This window comes from Bactrocera oleae, chromosome 3 (genome assembly GCF_042242935.1).
Source record: "Bactrocera oleae isolate idBacOlea1 chromosome 3, idBacOlea1, whole genome shotgun sequence".
Classification (NCBI taxonomy): domain Eukaryota; kingdom Metazoa; phylum Arthropoda; class Insecta; order Diptera; family Tephritidae; genus Bactrocera; species Bactrocera oleae.
Window position 1 is genome coordinate 76,685,332 of NC_091537.1, and position 17,789 is coordinate 76,703,120.

The following is a 17,789-nucleotide window of genomic DNA, read 5'->3' on the forward strand; positions in this document are numbered from 1 at the left end:
TAGAATTTGCCACTTGAGTACGTTACGTTTCACGTAAGAAAAGTGTCTGCAAATGAGATTAGGACTACAACTGGGGTATCTTTTTTATTCCATCTTTATCACAGTATTCATCGAATATTCTCCGACTCAACTGTTTAACTGTTTCTGCGCCTTTCAATATATTTAATATGTATTATTTTCTTAATAGTCTATGCCAAAATTCAGGTAAAGATACTTTATCTTAAATATTCTAAGTTGCACGTATATGAAGACGCAGGCGTGAACTAGCAATAGTAAACATAATGATAGATTGTACTGACACTATTTCATATTACTGTTGCACATATGTACATATGTACTAACTCATTATGTATTGTGTCACTTATGCAGTTCCCAATTCCTATGATATATATTTATATATGTATATGTATGTATATAAATATATATAAAAATGTTTTTTTTTTTGTTAAAGAAACTAAAACAACAATAATAAAAAGGTAATTAAAACAAAAAGTTGTTGGGAGCCAACAACACGCGGTGTTCCCAAGCGGTCCCCCATCTAAGTACTAACCGCGCCCTTATCCCGACGCTGCTTAATTTCGGTGATCGGACGAGAACCGATGTATTCAGCGTGGTATGGTCGTTGGCATACTAATTTCCTAGAATTTGCCACTTGAGTACGTTACGTTTCACGTAAGAAAAGTGTCTGCAAATGAGATTAGGACTACAACTGGGGTATCTTTTTTATTCCATCTTTATCACAGTATTCATCGAATATTCTCCGACTCAACTGTTTAACTGTTTCTGCGCCTTTCAATATATTTAATATGTATTATTTTCTTAATTGTCTATGCCAAAATTCAGGTAAAGATACTTTATCTTAAATATTCTAAGTTGCACGTATATGAAGACGCAGGCGTGAACTAGCAATAGTAAACATAATGATAGATTGTACTGACACTATTTCATATTACTGTTGCACATATGTACATATGTACTAACTCATTATGTATTGTGTCACTTATGCAGTTCCCAATTCTTATGATATATATTTATATATGTATATGTATGTATCTAAATATATATAAATATATATAAAAATGTTTTTTTTTTGTTAAAGAAACTAAAACAACAATAATAAAAAGGTAATTAAAACAAAAAGTTGTTGGGAGCCAACAACACGCGGTGTTCCCAAGCGGTCCCCCATCTAAGTACTAACCGCGCCCGACGCTGCTTAATTTCGGTGATCGGACGAGAACCGATGTATTCAGCGTGGTATGGTCGTTGGCATACTAATTTCCTAGAATTTGCCACTTGAGTACGTTACGTTTCACGTAAGAAAAGTGTCTGCAAATGAGATTAGGACTACAACTGGGGTATCTTTTTTATTCCATCTTTATCACAGTATTCATCGAATATTCTCCGACTCAACTGTTTAACTGTTTCTGCGCCTTTCAATATATTTAATATGTATTATTTTCTTAATTGTCTATGCCAAAATTCAGGTAAAGATACTTTATCTTAAATATTCTAAGTTGCACGTATATGAAGACGCAGGCGTGAACTAGCAATAGTAAACATAATGATAGATTGTACTGACACTATTTCATATTACTGTTGCACATATGTACATATGTACTAACTCATTATGTATTGTGTCACTTATGCAGTTCCCAATTCTTATGATATATATTTATATATGTATATGTATGTATATAAATATATATAAAAATGTTTTTTTTTTTTGTTAAAGAAACTAAAACAACAATAATAAAAAGGTAATTAAAACAAAAAGTTGTTGGGAGCCAACAACACGCGGTGTTCCCAAGCGGTCCCCCATCTAAGTACTAACCGCGCCCGACGCTGCTTAATTTCGGTGATCGGACGAGAACCGATGTATTCAGCGTGGTATGGTCGTTGGCATACTAATTTCCTAGAATTTGCCACTTGAGTACGTTACGTTTCACGTAAGAAAAGTGTCTGCAAATGAGATTAGGACTACAACTGGGGTATCTTTTTTATTCCATCTTTATCACAGTATTCATCGAATATTCTCCGACTCAACTGTTTAACTGTTTCTGCGCCTTTCAATATATTTAATATGTATTATTTTCTTAATTGTCTATGCCAAAATTCAGGTAAAGATACTTTATCTTAAATATTCTAAGTTGCACGTATATGAAGACGCAGGCGTGAACTAGCAATAGTAAACATAATGATAGATTGTACTGACACTATTTCATATTACTGTTGCACATATGTACATATGTACTAACTCATTATGTATTGTGTCACTTATGCAGTTCCCAATTCTTATGATATATATTTATATATGTATATGTATGTATATAAATATATATAAATATATATAAAAATGTTTTTTTTTTGTTAAAGAAACTAAAACAACAATAATAAAAAGGTAATTAAAACAAAAAGTTGTTGGGAGCCAACAACACGCGGTGTTCCCAAGCGGTCCCCCATCTAAGTACTAACCGCGCCCTTATCCCGACGCTGCTTAATTTCGGTGATCGGACGAGAACCGATGTATTCAGCGTGGTATGGTCGTTGGCATACTAATTTCCTAGAATTTGCCACTTGAGTACGTTACGTTTCACGTAAGAAAAGTGTCTGCAAATGAGATTAGGACTACAACTGGGGTATCTTTTTTATTCCATCTTTATCACAGTATTCATCGAATATTCTCCGACTCAACTGTTTAACTGTTTCTGCGCCTTTCAATATATTTAATATGTATTATTTTCTTAATTGTCTATGCCAAAATTCAGGTAAAGATACTTTATCTTAAATATTCTAAGTTGCACGTATATGAAGACGCAGGCGTGAACTAGCAATAGTAAACATAATGATAGATTGTACTGACACTATTTCATATTACTGTTGCACATATGTACATATGTACTAACTCATTATGTATTGTGTCACTTATGCAGTTCCCAATTCTTATGATATATATTTATATATGTATATGTATGTATCTAAATATATATAAATATATATAAAAATGTTTTTTTTTTTGTTAAAGAAACTAAAACAACAATAATAAAAAGGTAATTAAAACAAAAAGTTGTTGGGAGCCAACAACACGCGGTGTTCCCAAGCGGTCCCCCATCTAAGTACTAACCGCGCCCTTATCCCGACGCTGCTTAATTTCGGTGATCGGACGAGAACCGATGTATTCAGCGTGGTATGGTCGTTGGCATACTAATTTCCTAGAATTTGCCACTTGAGTACGTTACGTTTCACGTAAGAAAAGTGTCTGCAAATGAGATTAGGACTACAACTGGGGTATCTTTTTTATTCCATCTTTATCACAGTATTCATCGAATATTCTCCGACTCAACTGTTTAACTGTTTCTGCGCCTTTCAATATATTTAATATGTATTATTTTCTTAATAGTCTATGCCAAAATTCAGGTAAAGATACTTTATCTTAAATATTCTAAGTTGCACGTATATGAAGACGCAGGCGTGAACTAGCAATAGTAAACATAATGATAGATTGTACTGACACTATTTCATATTACTGTTGCACATATGTACATATGTACTAACTCATTATGTATTGTGTCACTTATGCAGTTCCCAATTCCTATGATATATATTTATATATGTATATGTATGTATATAAATATATATAAAAATGTTTTTTTTTTTTGTTAAAGAAACTAAAACAACAATAATAAAAAGGTAATTAAAACAAAAAGTTGTTGGGAGCCAACAACACGCGGTGTTCCCAAGCGGTCCCCCATCTAAGTACTAACCGCGCCCTTATCCCGACGCTGCTTAATTTCGGTGATCGGACGAGAACCGATGTATTCAGCGTGGTATGGTCGTTGGCATACTAATTTCCTAGAATTTGCCACTTGAGTACGTTACGTTTCACGTAAGAAAAGTGTCTGCAAATGAGATTAGGACTACAATTGGGGTATCTTTTTTATTCCATCTTTATCACAGTATTCATCGAATATTCTCCGACTCAACTGTTTAACTGTTTCTGCGCCTTTCAATATATTTAATATGTATTATTTTCTTAATTGTCTATGCCAAAATTCAGGTAAAGATACTTTATCTTAAATATTCTAAGTTGCACGTATATGAAGACGCAGGCGTGAACTAGCAATAGTAAACATAATGATAGATTGTACTGACACTATTTCATATTACTGTTGCACATATGTACATATGTACTAACTCATTATGTATTGTGTCACTTATGCAGTTCCCAATTCTTATGATATATATTTATATATGTATATGTATGTATATAAATATATATAAATATATATAAAAATGTTTTTTTTTTGTTAAAGAAACTAAAACAACAATAATAAAAAGGTAATTAAAACAAAAAGTTGTTGGGAGCCAACAACACGCGGTGTTCCCAAGCGGTCCCCCATCTAAGTACTAACCGCGCCCTTATCCCGACGCTGCTTAATTTCGGTGATCGGACGAGAACCGATGTATTCAGCGTGGTATGGTCGTTGGCATACTAATTTCCTAGAATTTGCCACTTGAGTACGTTACGTTTCACGTAAGAAAAGTGTCTGCAAATGAGATTAGGACTACAACTGGGGTATCTTTTTTATTCCATCTTTATCACAGTATTCATCGAATATTCTCCGACTCAACTGTTTAACTGTTTCTGCGCCTTTCAATATATTTAATATGTATTATTTTCTTAATAGTCTATGCCAAAATTCAGGTAAAGATACTTTATCTTAAATATTCTAAGTTGCACGTATATGAAGACGCAGGCGTGAACTAGCAATAGTAAACATAATGATAGATTGTACTGACACTATTTCATATTACTGTTGCACATATGTACATATGTACTAACTCATTATGTATTGTGTCACTTATGCAGTTCCCAATTCTTATGATATATATTTATATATGTATATGTATGTATATAAATATATATAAATATATATAAAAATGTTTTTTTTTTTGTTAAAGAAACTAAAACAACAATAATAAAAAGGTAATTAAAACAAAAAGTTGTTGGGAGCCAACAACACGCGGTGTTCCCAAGCGGTCCCCCATCTAAGTACTAACCGCGCCCTTATCCCGACGCTGCTTAATTTCGGTGATCGGACGAGAACCGATGTATTCAGCGTGGTATGGTCGTTGGCATACTAATTTCCTAGAATTTGCCACTTGAGTACGTTACGTTTCACGTAAGAAAAGTGTCTGCAAATGAGATTAGGACTACAACTGGGGTATCTTTTTTATTCCATCTTTATCACAGTATTCATCGAATATTCTCCGACTCAACTGTTTAACTGTTTCTGCGCCTTTCAATATATTTAATATGTATTATTTTCTTAATTGTCTATGCCAAAATTCAGGTAAAGATACTTTATCTTAAATATTCTAAGTTGCACGTATATGAAGACGCAGGCGTGAACTAGCAATAGTAAACATAATGATAGATTGTACTGACACTATTTCATATTACTGTTGCACATATGTACATATGTACTAACTCATTATGTATTGTGTCACTTATGCAGTTCCCAATTCTTATGATATATATTTATATATGTATATGTATGTATATAAATATATATAAATATATATAAAAATGTTTTTTTTTTGTTAAAGAAACTAAAACAACAATAATAAAAAGGTAATTAAAACAAAAAGTTGTTGGGAGCCAACAACACGCGGTGTTCCCAAGCGGTCCCCCATCTAAGTACTAACCGCGCCCTTATCCCGACGCTGCTTAATTTCGGTGATCGGACGAGAACCGATGTATTCAGCGTGGTATGGTCGTTGGCATACTAATTTCCTAGAATTTGCCACTTGAGTACGTTACGTTTCACGTAAGAAAAGTGTCTGCAAATGAGATTAGGACTACAACTGGGGTATCTTTTTTATTCCATCTTTATCACAGTATTCATCGAATATTCTCCGACTCAACTGTTTAACTGTTTCTGCGCCTTTCAATATATTTAATATGTATTATTTTCTTAATAGTCTATGCCAAAATTCAGGTAAAGATACTTTATCTTAAATATTCTAAGTTGCACGTATATGAAGACGCAGGCGTGAACTAGCAATAGTAAACATAATGATAGATTGTACTGACACTATTTCATATTACTGTTGCACATATGTACATATGTACTAACTCATTATGTATTGTGTCACTTATGCAGTTCCCAATTCCTATGATATATATTTATATATGTATATGTATGTATATAAATATATATAAAAATGTTTTTTTTTTTGTTAAAGAAACTAAAACAACAATAATAAAAAGGTAATTAAAACAAAAAGTTGTTGGGAGCCAACAACACGCGGTGTTCCCAAGCGGTCCCCATCTAAGTACTAACCGCGCCCTTATCCCGACGCTGCTTAATTTCGGTGATCGGACGAGAACCGATGTATTCAGCGTGGTATGGTCGTTGGCATACTAATTTCCTAGAATTTGCCACTTGAGTACGTTACGTTTCACGTAAGAAAAGTGTCTGCAAATGAGATTAGGACTACAACTGGGGTATCTTTTTTATTCCATCTTTATCACAGTATTCATCGAATATTCTCCGACTCAACTGTTTAACTGTTAAACTGTTTCTGCGCCTTTCAATATATTTAATATGTATTATTTTCTTAATAGTCTATGCCAAAATTCAGGTAAAGATACTTTATCTTAAATATTCTAAGTTGCACGTATATGAAGACGCAGGCGTGAACTAGCAATAGTAAACATAATGATAGATTGTACTGACACTATTTCATATTACTGTTGCACATATGTACATATGTACTAACTCATTATGTATTGTGTCACTTATGCAGTTCCCAATTCCTATGATATATATTTATATATGTATATGTATGTATATAAATATATATAAAAATGTTTTTTTTTTTGTTAAAGAAACTAAAACAACAATAATAAAAAGGTAATTAAAACAAAAAGTTGTTGGGAGCCAACAACACGCGGTGTTCCCAAGCGGTCCCCCATCTAAGTACTAACCGCGCCCTTATCCCGACGCTGCTTAATTTCGGTGATCGGACGAGAACCGATGTATTCAGCGTGGTATGGTCGTTGGCATACTAATTTCCTAGAATTTGCCACTTGAGTACGTTACGTTTCACGTAAGAAAAGTGTCTGCAAATGAGATTAGGACTACAACTGGGGTATCTTTTTTATTCCATCTTTATCACAGTATTCATCGAATATTCTCCGACTCAACTGTTTAACTGTTTCTGCGCCTTTCAATATATTTAATATGTATTATTTTCTTAATTGTCTATGCCAAAATTCAGGTAAAGATACTTTATCTTAAATATTCTAAGTTGCACGTATATGAAGACGCAGGCGTGAACTAGCAATAGTAAACATAATGATAGATTGTACTGACACTATTTCATATTACTGTTGCACATATGTACATACATATGTACTAACTCATTATGTATTGTGTCACTTATGCAGTTCCCAATTCTTATGATATATATTTATATATGTATATGTATGTATCTAAATATATATAAATATATATAAAAATGTTTTTTTTTTGTTAAAGAAACTAAAACAACAATAATAAAAAGGTAATTAAAACAAAAAGTTGTTGGGAGCCAACAACACGCGGTGTTCCCAAGCGGTCCCCCATCTAAGTACTAACCGCGCCCGACGCTGCTTAATTTCGGTGATCGGACGAGAACCGATGTATTCAGCGTGGTATGGTCGTTGGCATACTAATTTCCTAGAATTTGCCACTTGAGTACGTTACGTTTCACGTAAGAAAAGTGTCTGCAAATGAGATTAGGACTACAACTGGGGTATCTTTTTTATTCCATCTTTATCACAGTATTCATCGAATATTCTCCGACTCAACTGTTTAACTGTTTCTGCGCCTTTCAATATATTTAATATGTATTATTTTCTTAATTGTCTATGCCAAAATTCAGGTAAAGATACTTTATCTTAAATATTCTAAGTTGCACGTATATGAAGACGCAGGCGTGAACTAGCAATAGTAAACATAATGATAGATTGTACTGACACTATTTCATATTACTGTTGCACATATGTACATATGTACTAACTCATTATGTATTGTGTCACTTATGCAGTTCCCAATTCTTATGATATATATTTATATATGTATATGTATGTATATAAATATATATAAATATATATAAAAATGTTTTTTTTTTGTTAAAGAAACTAAAACAACAATAATAAAAAGGTAATTAAAACAAAAAGTTGTTGGGAGCCAACAACACGCGGTGTTCCCAAGCGGTCCCCCATCTAAGTACTAACCGCGCCCTTATCCCGACGCTGCTTAATTTCGGTGATCGGACGAGAACCGATGTATTCAGCGTGGTATGGTCGTTGGCATACTAATTTCCTAGAATTTGCCACTTGAGTACGTTACGTTTCACGTAAGAAAAGTGTCTGCAAATGAGATTAGGACTACAACTGGGGTATCTTTTTTATTCCATCTTTATCACAGTATTCATCGAATATTCTCCGACTCAACTGTTTAACTGTTTCTGCGCCTTTCAATATATTTAATATGTATTATTTTCTTAATAGTCTATGCCAAAATTCAGGTAAAGATACTTTATCTTAAATATTCTAAGTTGCACGTATATGAAGACGCAGGCGTGAACTAGCAATAGTAAACATAATGATAGATTGTACTGACACTATTTCATATTACTGTTGCACATATGTACATATGTACTAACTCATTATGTATTGTGTCACTTATGCAGTTCCCAATTCCTATGATATATATTTATATATGTATATGTATGTATATAAATATATATAAAAATGTTTTTTTTTTTGTTAAAGAAACTAAAACAACAATAATAAAAAGGTAATTAAAACAAAAAGTTGTTGGGAGCCAACAACACGCGGTGTTCCCAAGCGGTCCCCCATCTAAGTACTAACCGCGCCCGACGCTGCTTAATTTCGGTGATCGGACGAGAACCGATGTATTCAGCGTGGTATGGTCGTTGGCATACTAATTTCCTAGAATTTGCCACTTGAGTACGTTACGTTTCACGTAAGAAAAGTGTCTGCAAATGAGATTAGGACTACAACTGGGGTATCTTTTTTATTCCATCTTTATCACAGTATTCATCGAATATTCTCCGACTCAACTGTTTAACTGTTTCTGCGCCTTTCAATATATTTAATATGTATTATTTTCTTAATTGTCTATGCCAAAATTCAGGTAAAGATACTTTATCTTAAATATTCTAAGTTGCACGTATATGAAGACGCAGGCGTGAACTAGCAATAGTAAACATAATGATAGATTGTACTGACACTATTTCATATTACTGTTGCACATATGTACATATGTACTAACTCATTATGTATTGTGTCACTTATGCAGTTCCCAATTCTTATGATATATATTTATATATGTATATGTATGTATCTAAATATATATAAATATATATAAAAATGTTTTTTTTTTGTTAAAGAAACTAAAACAACAATAATAAAAAGGTAATTAAAACAAAAAGTTGTTGGGAGCCAACAACACGCGGTGTTCCCAAGCGGTCCCCCATCTAAGTACTAACCGCGCCCTTATCCCGACGCTGCTTAATTTCGGTGATCGGACGAGAACCGATGTATTCAGCGTGGTATGGTCGTTGGCATACTAATTTCCTAGAATTTGCCACTTGAGTACGTTACGTTTCACGTAAGAAAAGTGTCTGCAAATGAGATTAGGACTACAACTGGGGTATCTTTTTTATTCCATCTTTATCACAGTATTCATCGAATATTCTCCGACTCAACTGTTTAACTGTTTCTGCGCCTTTCAATATATTTAATATGTATTATTTTCTTAATTGTCTATGCCAAAATTCAGGTAAAGATACTTTATCTTAAATATTCTAAGTTGCACGTATATGAAGACGCAGGCGTGAACTAGCAATAGTAAACATAATGATAGATTGTACTGACACTATTTCATATTACTGTTGCACATATGTACATATGTACTAACTCATTATGTATTGTGTCACTTATGCAGTTCCCAATTCTTATGATATATATTTATATATGTATATGTATGTATATAAATATATATAAATATATATAAAAATGTTTTTTTTTTTTGTTAAAGAAACTAAAACAACAATAATAAAAAGGTAATTAAAACAAAAAGTTGTTGGGAGCCAACAACACGCGGTGTTCCCAAGCGGTCCCCCATCTAAGTACTAACCGCGCCCGACGCTGCTTAATTTCGGTGATCGGACGAGAACCGATGTATTCAGCGTGGTATGGTCGTTGGCATACTAATTTCCTAGAATTTGCCACTTGAGTACGTTACGTTTCACGTAAGAAAAGTGTCTGCAAATGAGATTAGGACTACAACTGGGGTATCTTTTTTATTCCATCTTTATCACAGTATTCATCGAATATTCTCCGACTCAACTGTTTAACTGTTTCTGCGCCTTTCAATATATTTAATATGTATTATTTTCTTAATTGTCTATGCCAAAATTCAGGTAAAGATACTTTATCTTAAATATTCTAAGTTGCACGTATATGAAGACGCAGGCGTGAACTAGCAATAGTAAACATAATGATAGATTGTACTGACACTATTTCATATTACTGTTGCACATATGTACATATGTACTAACTCATTATGTATTGTGTCACTTATGCAGTTCCCAATTCTTATGATATATATTTATATATGTATATGTATGTATATAAATATATATAAATATATATAAAAATGTTTTTTTTTTGTTAAAGAAACTAAAACAACAATAATAAAAAGGTAATTAAAACAAAAAGTTGTTGGGAGCCAACAACACGCGGTGTTCCCAAGCGGTCCCCCATCTAAGTACTAACCGCGCCCTTATCCCGACGCTGCTTAATTTCGGTGATCGGACGAGAACCGATGTATTCAGCGTGGTATGGTCGTTGGCATACTAATTTCCTAGAATTTGCCACTTGAGTACGTTACGTTTCACGTAAGAAAAGTGTCTGCAAATGAGATTAGGACTACAACTGGGGTATCTTTTTTATTCCATCTTTATCACAGTATTCATCGAATATTCTCCGACTCAACTGTTTAACTGTTTCTGCGCCTTTCAATATATTTAATATGTATTATTTTCTTAATAGTCTATGCCAAAATTCAGGTAAAGATACTTTATCTTAAATATTCTAAGTTGCACGTATATGAAGACGCAGGCGTGAACTAGCAATAGTAAACATAATGATAGATTGTACTGACACTATTTCATATTACTGTTGCACATATGTACATATGTACTAACTCATTATGTATTGTGTCACTTATGCAGTTCCCAATTCCTATGATATATATTTATATATGTATATGTATGTATATAAATATATATAAAAATGTTTTTTTTTTTGTTAAAGAAACTAAAACAACAATAATAAAAAGGTAATTAAAACAAAAAGTTGTTGGGAGCCAACAACACGCGGTGTTCCCAAGCGGTCCCCCATCTAAGTACTAACCGCGCCCGACGCTGCTTAATTTCGGTGATCGGACGAGAACCGATGTATTCAGCGTGGTATGGTCGTTGGCATACTAATTTCCTAGAATTTGCCACTTGAGTACGTTACGTTTCACGTAAGAAAAGTGTCTGCAAATGAGATTAGGACTACAACTGGGGTATCTTTTTTATTCCATCTTTATCACAGTATTCATCGAATATTCTCCGACTCAACTGTTTAACTGTTTCTGCGCCTTTCAATATATTTAATATGTATTATTTTCTTAATTGTCTATGCCAAAATTCAGGTAAAGATACTTTATCTTAAATATTCTAAGTTGCACGTATATGAAGACGCAGGCGTGAACTAGCAATAGTAAACATAATGATAGATTGTACTGACACTATTTCATATTACTGTTGCACATATGTACATATGTACTAACTCATTATGTATTGTGTCACTTATGCAGTTCCCAATTCTTATGATATATATTTATATATGTATATGTATGTATATAAATATATATAAATATATATAAAAATGTTTTTTTTTTGTTAAAGAAACTAAAACAACAATAATAAAAAGGTAATTAAAACAAAAAGTTGTTGGGAGCCAACAACACGCGGTGTTCCCAAGCGGTCCCCCATCTAAGTACTAACCGCGCCCTTATCCCGACGCTGCTTAATTTCGGTGATCGGACGAGAACCGATGTATTCAGCGTGGTATGGTCGTTGGCATACTAATTTCCTAGAATTTGCCACTTGAGTACGTTACGTTTCACGTAAGAAAAGTGTCTGCAAATGAGATTAGGACTACAACTGGGGTATCTTTTTTATTCCATCTTTATCACAGTATTCATCGAATATTCTCCGACTCAACTGTTTAACTGTTTCTGCGCCTTTCAATATATTTAATATGTATTATTTTCTTAATAGTCTATGCCAAAATTCAGGTAAAGATACTTTATCTTAAATATTCTAAGTTGCACGTATATGAAGACGCAGGCGTGAACTAGCAATAGTAAACATAATGATAGATTGTACTGACACTATTTCATATTACTGTTGCACATATGTACATATGTACTAACTCATTATGTATTGTGTCACTTATGCAGTTCCCAATTCCTATGATATATATTTATATATGTATATGTATGTATATAAATATATATAAAAATGTTTTTTTTTTTGTTAAAGAAACTAAAACAACAATAATAAAAAGGTAATTAAAACAAAAAGTTGTTGGGAGCCAACAACACGCGGTGTTCCCAAGCGGTCCCCCATCTAAGTACTAACCGCGCCCGACGCTGCTTAATTTCGGTGATCGGACGAGAACCGATGTATTCAGCGTGGTATGGTCGTTGGCATACTAATTTCCTAGAATTTGCCACTTGAGTACGTTACGTTTCACGTAAGAAAAGTGTCTGCAAATGAGATTAGGACTACAACTGGGGTATCTTTTTTATTCCATCTTTATCACAGTATTCATCGAATATTCTCCGACTCAACTGTTTAACTGTTTCTGCGCCTTTCAATATATTTAATATGTATTATTTTCTTAATTGTCTATGCCAAAATTCAGGTAAAGATACTTTATCTTAAATATTCTAAGTTGCACGTATATGAAGACGCAGGCGTGAACTAGCAATAGTAAACATAATGATAGATTGTACTGACACTATTTCATATTACTGTTGCACATATGTACATATGTACTAACTCATTATGTATTGTGTCACTTATGCAGTTCCCAATTCTTATGATATATATTTATATATGTATATGTATGTATCTAAATATATATAAATATATATAAAAATGTTTTTTTTTTGTTAAAGAAACTAAAACAACAATAATAAAAAGGTAATTAAAACAAAAAGTTGTTGGGAGCCAACAACACGCGGTGTTCCCAAGCGGTCCCCCATCTAAGTACTAACCGCGCCCGACGCTGCTTAATTTCGGTGATCGGACGAGAACCGATGTATTCAGCGTGGTATGGTCGTTGGCATACTAATTTCCTAGAATTTGCCACTTGAGTACGTTACGTTTCACGTAAGAAAAGTGTCTGCAAATGAGATTAGGACTACAACTGGGGTATCTTTTTTATTCCATCTTTATCACAGTATTCATCGAATATTCTCCGACTCAACTGTTTAACTGTTTCTGCGCCTTTCAATATATTTAATATGTATTATTTTCTTAATTGTCTATGCCAAAATTCAGGTAAAGATACTTTATCTTAAATATTCTAAGTTGCACGTATATGAAGACGCAGGCGTGAACTAGCAATAGTAAACATAATGATAGATTGTACTGACACTATTTCATATTACTGTTGCACATATGTACATATGTACTAACTCATTATGTATTGTGTCACTTATGCAGTTCCCAATTCTTATGATATATATTTATATATGTATATGTATGTATATAAATATATATAAATATATATAAAAATGTTTTTTTTTTGTTAAAGAAACTAAAACAACAATAATAAAAAGGTAATTAAAACAAAAAGTTGTTGGGAGCCAACAACACGCGGTGTTCCCAAGCGGTCCCCCATCTAAGTACTAACCGCGCCCTTATCCCGACGCTGCTTAATTTCGGTGATCGGACGAGAACCGATGTATTCAGCGTGGTATGGTCGTTGGCATACTAATTTCCTAGAATTTGCCACTTGAGTACGTTACGTTTCACGTAAGAAAAGTGTCTGCAAATGAGATTAGGACTACAACTGGGGTATCTTTTTTATTCCATCTTTATCACAGTATTCATCGAATATTCTCCGACTCAACTGTTTAACTGTTTCTGCGCCTTTCAATATATTTAATATGTATTATTTTCTTAATAGTCTATGCCAAAATTCAGGTAAAGATACTTTATCTTAAATATTCTAAGTTGCACGTATATGAAGACGCAGGCGTGAACTAGCAATAGTAAACATAATGATAGATTGTACTGACACTATTTCATATTACTGTTGCACATATGTACATATGTACTAACTCATTATGTATTGTGTCACTTATGCAGTTCCCAATTCCTATGATATATATTTATATATGTATATGTATGTATATAAATATATATAAAAATGTTTTTTTTTTGTTAAAGAAACTAAAACAACAATAATAAAAAGGTAATTAAAACAAAAAGTTGTTGGGAGCCAACAACACGCGGTGTTCCCAAGCGGTCCCCCATCTAAGTACTAACCGCGCCCGACGCTGCTTAATTTCGGTGATCGGACGAGAACCGATGTATTCAGCGTGGTATGGTCGTTGGCATACTAATTTCCTAGAATTTGCCACTTGAGTACGTTACGTTTCACGTAAGAAAAGTGTCTGCAAATGAGATTAGGACTACAACTGGGGTATCTTTTTTATTCCATCTTTATCACAGTATTCATCGAATATTCTCCGACTCAACTGTTTAACTGTTTCTGCGCCTTTCAATATATTTAATATGTATTATTTTCTTAATTGTCTATGCCAAAATTCAGGTAAAGATACTTTATCTTAAATATTCTAAGTTGCACGTATATGAAGACGCAGGCGTGAACTAGCAATAGTAAACATAATGATAGATTGTACTGACACTATTTCATATTACTGTTGCACATATGTACATATGTACTAACTCATTATGTATTGTGTCACTTATGCAGTTCCCAATTCTTATGATATATATTTATATATGTATATGTATGTATCTAAATATATATAAATATATATAAAAATGTTTTTTTTTTGTTAAAGAAACTAAAACAACAATAATAAAAAGGTAATTAAAACAAAAAGTTGTTGGGAGCCAACAACACGCGGTGTTCCCAAGCGGTCCCCCATCTAAGTACTAACCGCGCCCGACGCTGCTTAATTTCGGTGATCGGACGAGAACCGATGTATTCAGCGTGGTATGGTCGTTGGCATACTAATTTCCTAGAATTTGCCACTTGAGTACGTTACGTTTCACGTAAGAAAAGTGTCTGCAAATGAGATTAGGACTACAACTGGGGTATCTTTTTTATTCCATCTTTATCACAGTATTCATCGAATATTCTCCGACTCAACTGTTTAACTGTTTCTGCGCCTTTCAATATATTTAATATGTATTATTTTCTTAATAGTCTATGCCAAAATTCAGGTAAAGATACTTTATCTTAAATATTCTAAGTTGCACGTATATGAAGAAGCAGGCGTGAACTAGCAATAGTAAACATAATGATAGATTGTACTGACACTATTTCATATTACTGTTGCACATATGTACATATGTACTAACTCATTATGTATTGTGTCACTTATGCAGTTCCCAATTCCTATGATATATATTTATATATGTATATGTATGTATATAAATATATATAAAAATGTTTTTTTTTTTGTTAAAGAAACTAAAACAACAATAATAAAAAGGTAATTAAAACAAAAAGTTGTTGGGAGCCAACAACACGCGGTGTTCCCAAGCGGTCCCCCATCTAAGTACTAACCGCGCCCGACGCTGCTTAATTTCGGTGATCGGACGAGAACCGATGTATTCAGCGTGGTATGGTCGTTGGCATACTAATTTCCTAGAATTTGCCACTTGAGTACGTTACGTTTCACGTAAGAAAAGTGTCTGCAAATGAGATTAGGACTACAACTGGGGTATCTTTTTTATTCCATCTTTATCACAGTATTCATCGAATATTCTCCGACTCAACTGTTTAACTGTTTCTGCGCCTTTCAATATATTTAATATGTATTATTTTCTTAATTGTCTATGCCAAAATTCAGGTAAAGATACTTTATCTTAAATATTCTAAGTTGCACGTATATGAAGACGCAGGCGTGAACTAGCAATAGTAAACATAATGATAGATTGTACTGACACTATTTCATATTACTGTTGCACATATGTACATATGTACTAACTCATTATGTATTGTGTCACTTATGCAGTTCCCAATTCTTATGATATATATTTATATATGTATATGTATGTATCTAAATATATATAAATATATATAAAAATGTTTTTTTTTTTGTTAAAGAAACTAAAACAACAATAATAAAAAGGTAATTAAAACAAAAAGTTGTTGGGAGCCAACAACACGCGGTGTTCCCAAGCGGTCCCCCATCTAAGTACTAACCGCGCCCGACGCTGCTTAATTTCGGTGATCGGACGAGAACCGATGTATTCAGCGTGGTATGGTCGTTGGCATATTAATTTCCTAGAATTTGCCACTTGAGTACGTTACGTTTCACGTAAGAAAAGTGTCTGCAAATGAGATTAGGACTACAACTGGGGTATCTTTTTTATTCCATCTTTATCACAGTATTCATCGAATATTCTCCGACTCAACTGTTTAACTGTTTCTGCGCCTTTCAATATATTTAATATGTATTATTTTCTTAATTGTCTATGCCAAAATTCAGGTAAAGATACTTTATCTTAAATATTCTAAGTTGCACGTATATGAAGACGCAGGCGTGAACTAGCAATAGTAAACATAATGATAGATTGTACTGACACTATTTCATATTACTGTTGCACATATGTACATATGTACTAACTCATTATGTATTGTGTCACTTATGCAGTTCCCAATTCTTATGATATATATTTATATATGTATATGTATGTATCTAAATATATATAAATATATATAAAAATGTTTTTTTTTTTTGTTAAAGAAACTAAAACAACAATAATAAAAAGGTAATTAAAACAAAAAGTTGTTGGGAGCCAACAACACGCGGTGTTCCCAAGCGGTCCCCCATCTAAGTACTAACCGCGCCCGACGCTGCTTAATTTCGGTGATCGGACGAGAACCGATGTATTCAGCGTGGTATGGTCGTTGGCATACTAATTTCCTAGAATTTGCCACTTGAGTACGTTACGTTTCACGTAAGAAAAGTGTCTGCAAATGAGATTAGGACTACAACTGGGGTATCTTTTTTATTCCATCTTTATCACAGTATTCATCGAATATTCTCCGACTCAACTGTTTAACTGTTTCTGCGCCTTTCAATATATTTAATATGTATTATTTTCTTAATTGTCTATGCCAAAATTCAGGTAAAGATACTTTATCTTAAATATTCTAAGTTGCACGTATATGAAGACGCAGGCGTGAACTAGCAATAGTAAACATAATGATAGATTGTACTGACACTATTTCATATTACTGTTGCACATATGTACATATGTACTAACTCATTATGTATTGTGTCACTTATGCAGTTCCCAATTCTTATGATATATATTTATATATGTATATGTATGTATATAAATATATATAAATATATATAAAAATGTTTTTTTTTTTG

The 17,789-nt window shown here is 33.1% G+C and overlaps 1 protein-coding gene, 13 non-coding genes and 14 pseudogenes across 14 annotated transcripts in view; 1 reads left to right on the forward strand and 27 right to left on the reverse strand.

Moving 5' to 3' along the window:
• mib2 (mind bomb 2) overlaps window positions 1–17,789 on the forward strand; it is a 260,282-nt gene that overhangs the window by 86,798 nt on the left and 155,695 nt on the right. The window lies entirely within an intron of this gene.
• LOC138856610 (5S ribosomal RNA) lies at window positions 502–627 on the reverse strand (annotated as a pseudogene).
• LOC138856494 (5S ribosomal RNA) lies at window positions 1,150–1,268 on the reverse strand. The gene has a single exon (XR_011395710.1). It is a non-coding gene; the product is annotated as a 5S ribosomal RNA (ribosomal RNA).
• LOC138856495 (5S ribosomal RNA) lies at window positions 1,783–1,901 on the reverse strand. The gene has a single exon (XR_011395711.1). It is a non-coding gene; the product is annotated as a 5S ribosomal RNA (ribosomal RNA).
• On the reverse strand, window positions 2,424–2,549 carry LOC138856611 (5S ribosomal RNA; annotated as a pseudogene).
• LOC138856613 (5S ribosomal RNA) lies at window positions 3,073–3,198 on the reverse strand (annotated as a pseudogene).
• LOC138856614 (5S ribosomal RNA) lies at window positions 3,713–3,838 on the reverse strand (annotated as a pseudogene).
• Window positions 4,361–4,486, reverse strand: LOC138856615 (5S ribosomal RNA; annotated as a pseudogene).
• Window positions 5,010–5,135, reverse strand: LOC138856617 (5S ribosomal RNA; annotated as a pseudogene).
• LOC138856618 (5S ribosomal RNA) lies at window positions 5,658–5,783 on the reverse strand (annotated as a pseudogene).
• LOC138856831 (5S ribosomal RNA) lies at window positions 6,297–6,421 on the reverse strand (annotated as a pseudogene).
• LOC138856619 (5S ribosomal RNA) lies at window positions 6,943–7,068 on the reverse strand (annotated as a pseudogene).
• LOC138856496 (5S ribosomal RNA) lies at window positions 7,595–7,713 on the reverse strand. The gene has a single exon (XR_011395712.1). It is a non-coding gene; the product is annotated as a 5S ribosomal RNA (ribosomal RNA).
• On the reverse strand, window positions 8,236–8,361 carry LOC138856620 (5S ribosomal RNA; annotated as a pseudogene).
• Window positions 8,875–8,993, reverse strand: LOC138856497 (5S ribosomal RNA). Its single transcript, XR_011395713.1, has one exon. It is a non-coding gene; the product is annotated as a 5S ribosomal RNA (ribosomal RNA).
• LOC138856621 (5S ribosomal RNA) lies at window positions 9,516–9,641 on the reverse strand (annotated as a pseudogene).
• LOC138856498 (5S ribosomal RNA) lies at window positions 10,166–10,284 on the reverse strand. Its single transcript, XR_011395714.1, has one exon. It is a non-coding gene; the product is annotated as a 5S ribosomal RNA (ribosomal RNA).
• Window positions 10,807–10,932, reverse strand: LOC138856622 (5S ribosomal RNA; annotated as a pseudogene).
• Window positions 11,446–11,564, reverse strand: LOC138856499 (5S ribosomal RNA). The gene has a single exon (XR_011395715.1). It is a non-coding gene; the product is annotated as a 5S ribosomal RNA (ribosomal RNA).
• On the reverse strand, window positions 12,087–12,212 carry LOC138856623 (5S ribosomal RNA; annotated as a pseudogene).
• LOC138856500 (5S ribosomal RNA) lies at window positions 12,726–12,844 on the reverse strand. Its single transcript, XR_011395716.1, has one exon. It is a non-coding gene; the product is annotated as a 5S ribosomal RNA (ribosomal RNA).
• LOC138856501 (5S ribosomal RNA) lies at window positions 13,367–13,485 on the reverse strand. The gene has a single exon (XR_011395717.1). It is a non-coding gene; the product is annotated as a 5S ribosomal RNA (ribosomal RNA).
• Window positions 14,008–14,133, reverse strand: LOC138856624 (5S ribosomal RNA; annotated as a pseudogene).
• On the reverse strand, window positions 14,646–14,764 carry LOC138856502 (5S ribosomal RNA). Its single transcript, XR_011395718.1, has one exon. It is a non-coding gene; the product is annotated as a 5S ribosomal RNA (ribosomal RNA).
• Window positions 15,287–15,405, reverse strand: LOC138856503 (5S ribosomal RNA). The gene has a single exon (XR_011395719.1). It is a non-coding gene; the product is annotated as a 5S ribosomal RNA (ribosomal RNA).
• Window positions 15,919–16,037, reverse strand: LOC138856505 (5S ribosomal RNA). The gene has a single exon (XR_011395721.1). It is a non-coding gene; the product is annotated as a 5S ribosomal RNA (ribosomal RNA).
• On the reverse strand, window positions 16,561–16,679 carry LOC138856506 (5S ribosomal RNA). The gene has a single exon (XR_011395722.1). It is a non-coding gene; the product is annotated as a 5S ribosomal RNA (ribosomal RNA).
• Window positions 17,204–17,322, reverse strand: LOC138856507 (5S ribosomal RNA). The gene has a single exon (XR_011395723.1). It is a non-coding gene; the product is annotated as a 5S ribosomal RNA (ribosomal RNA).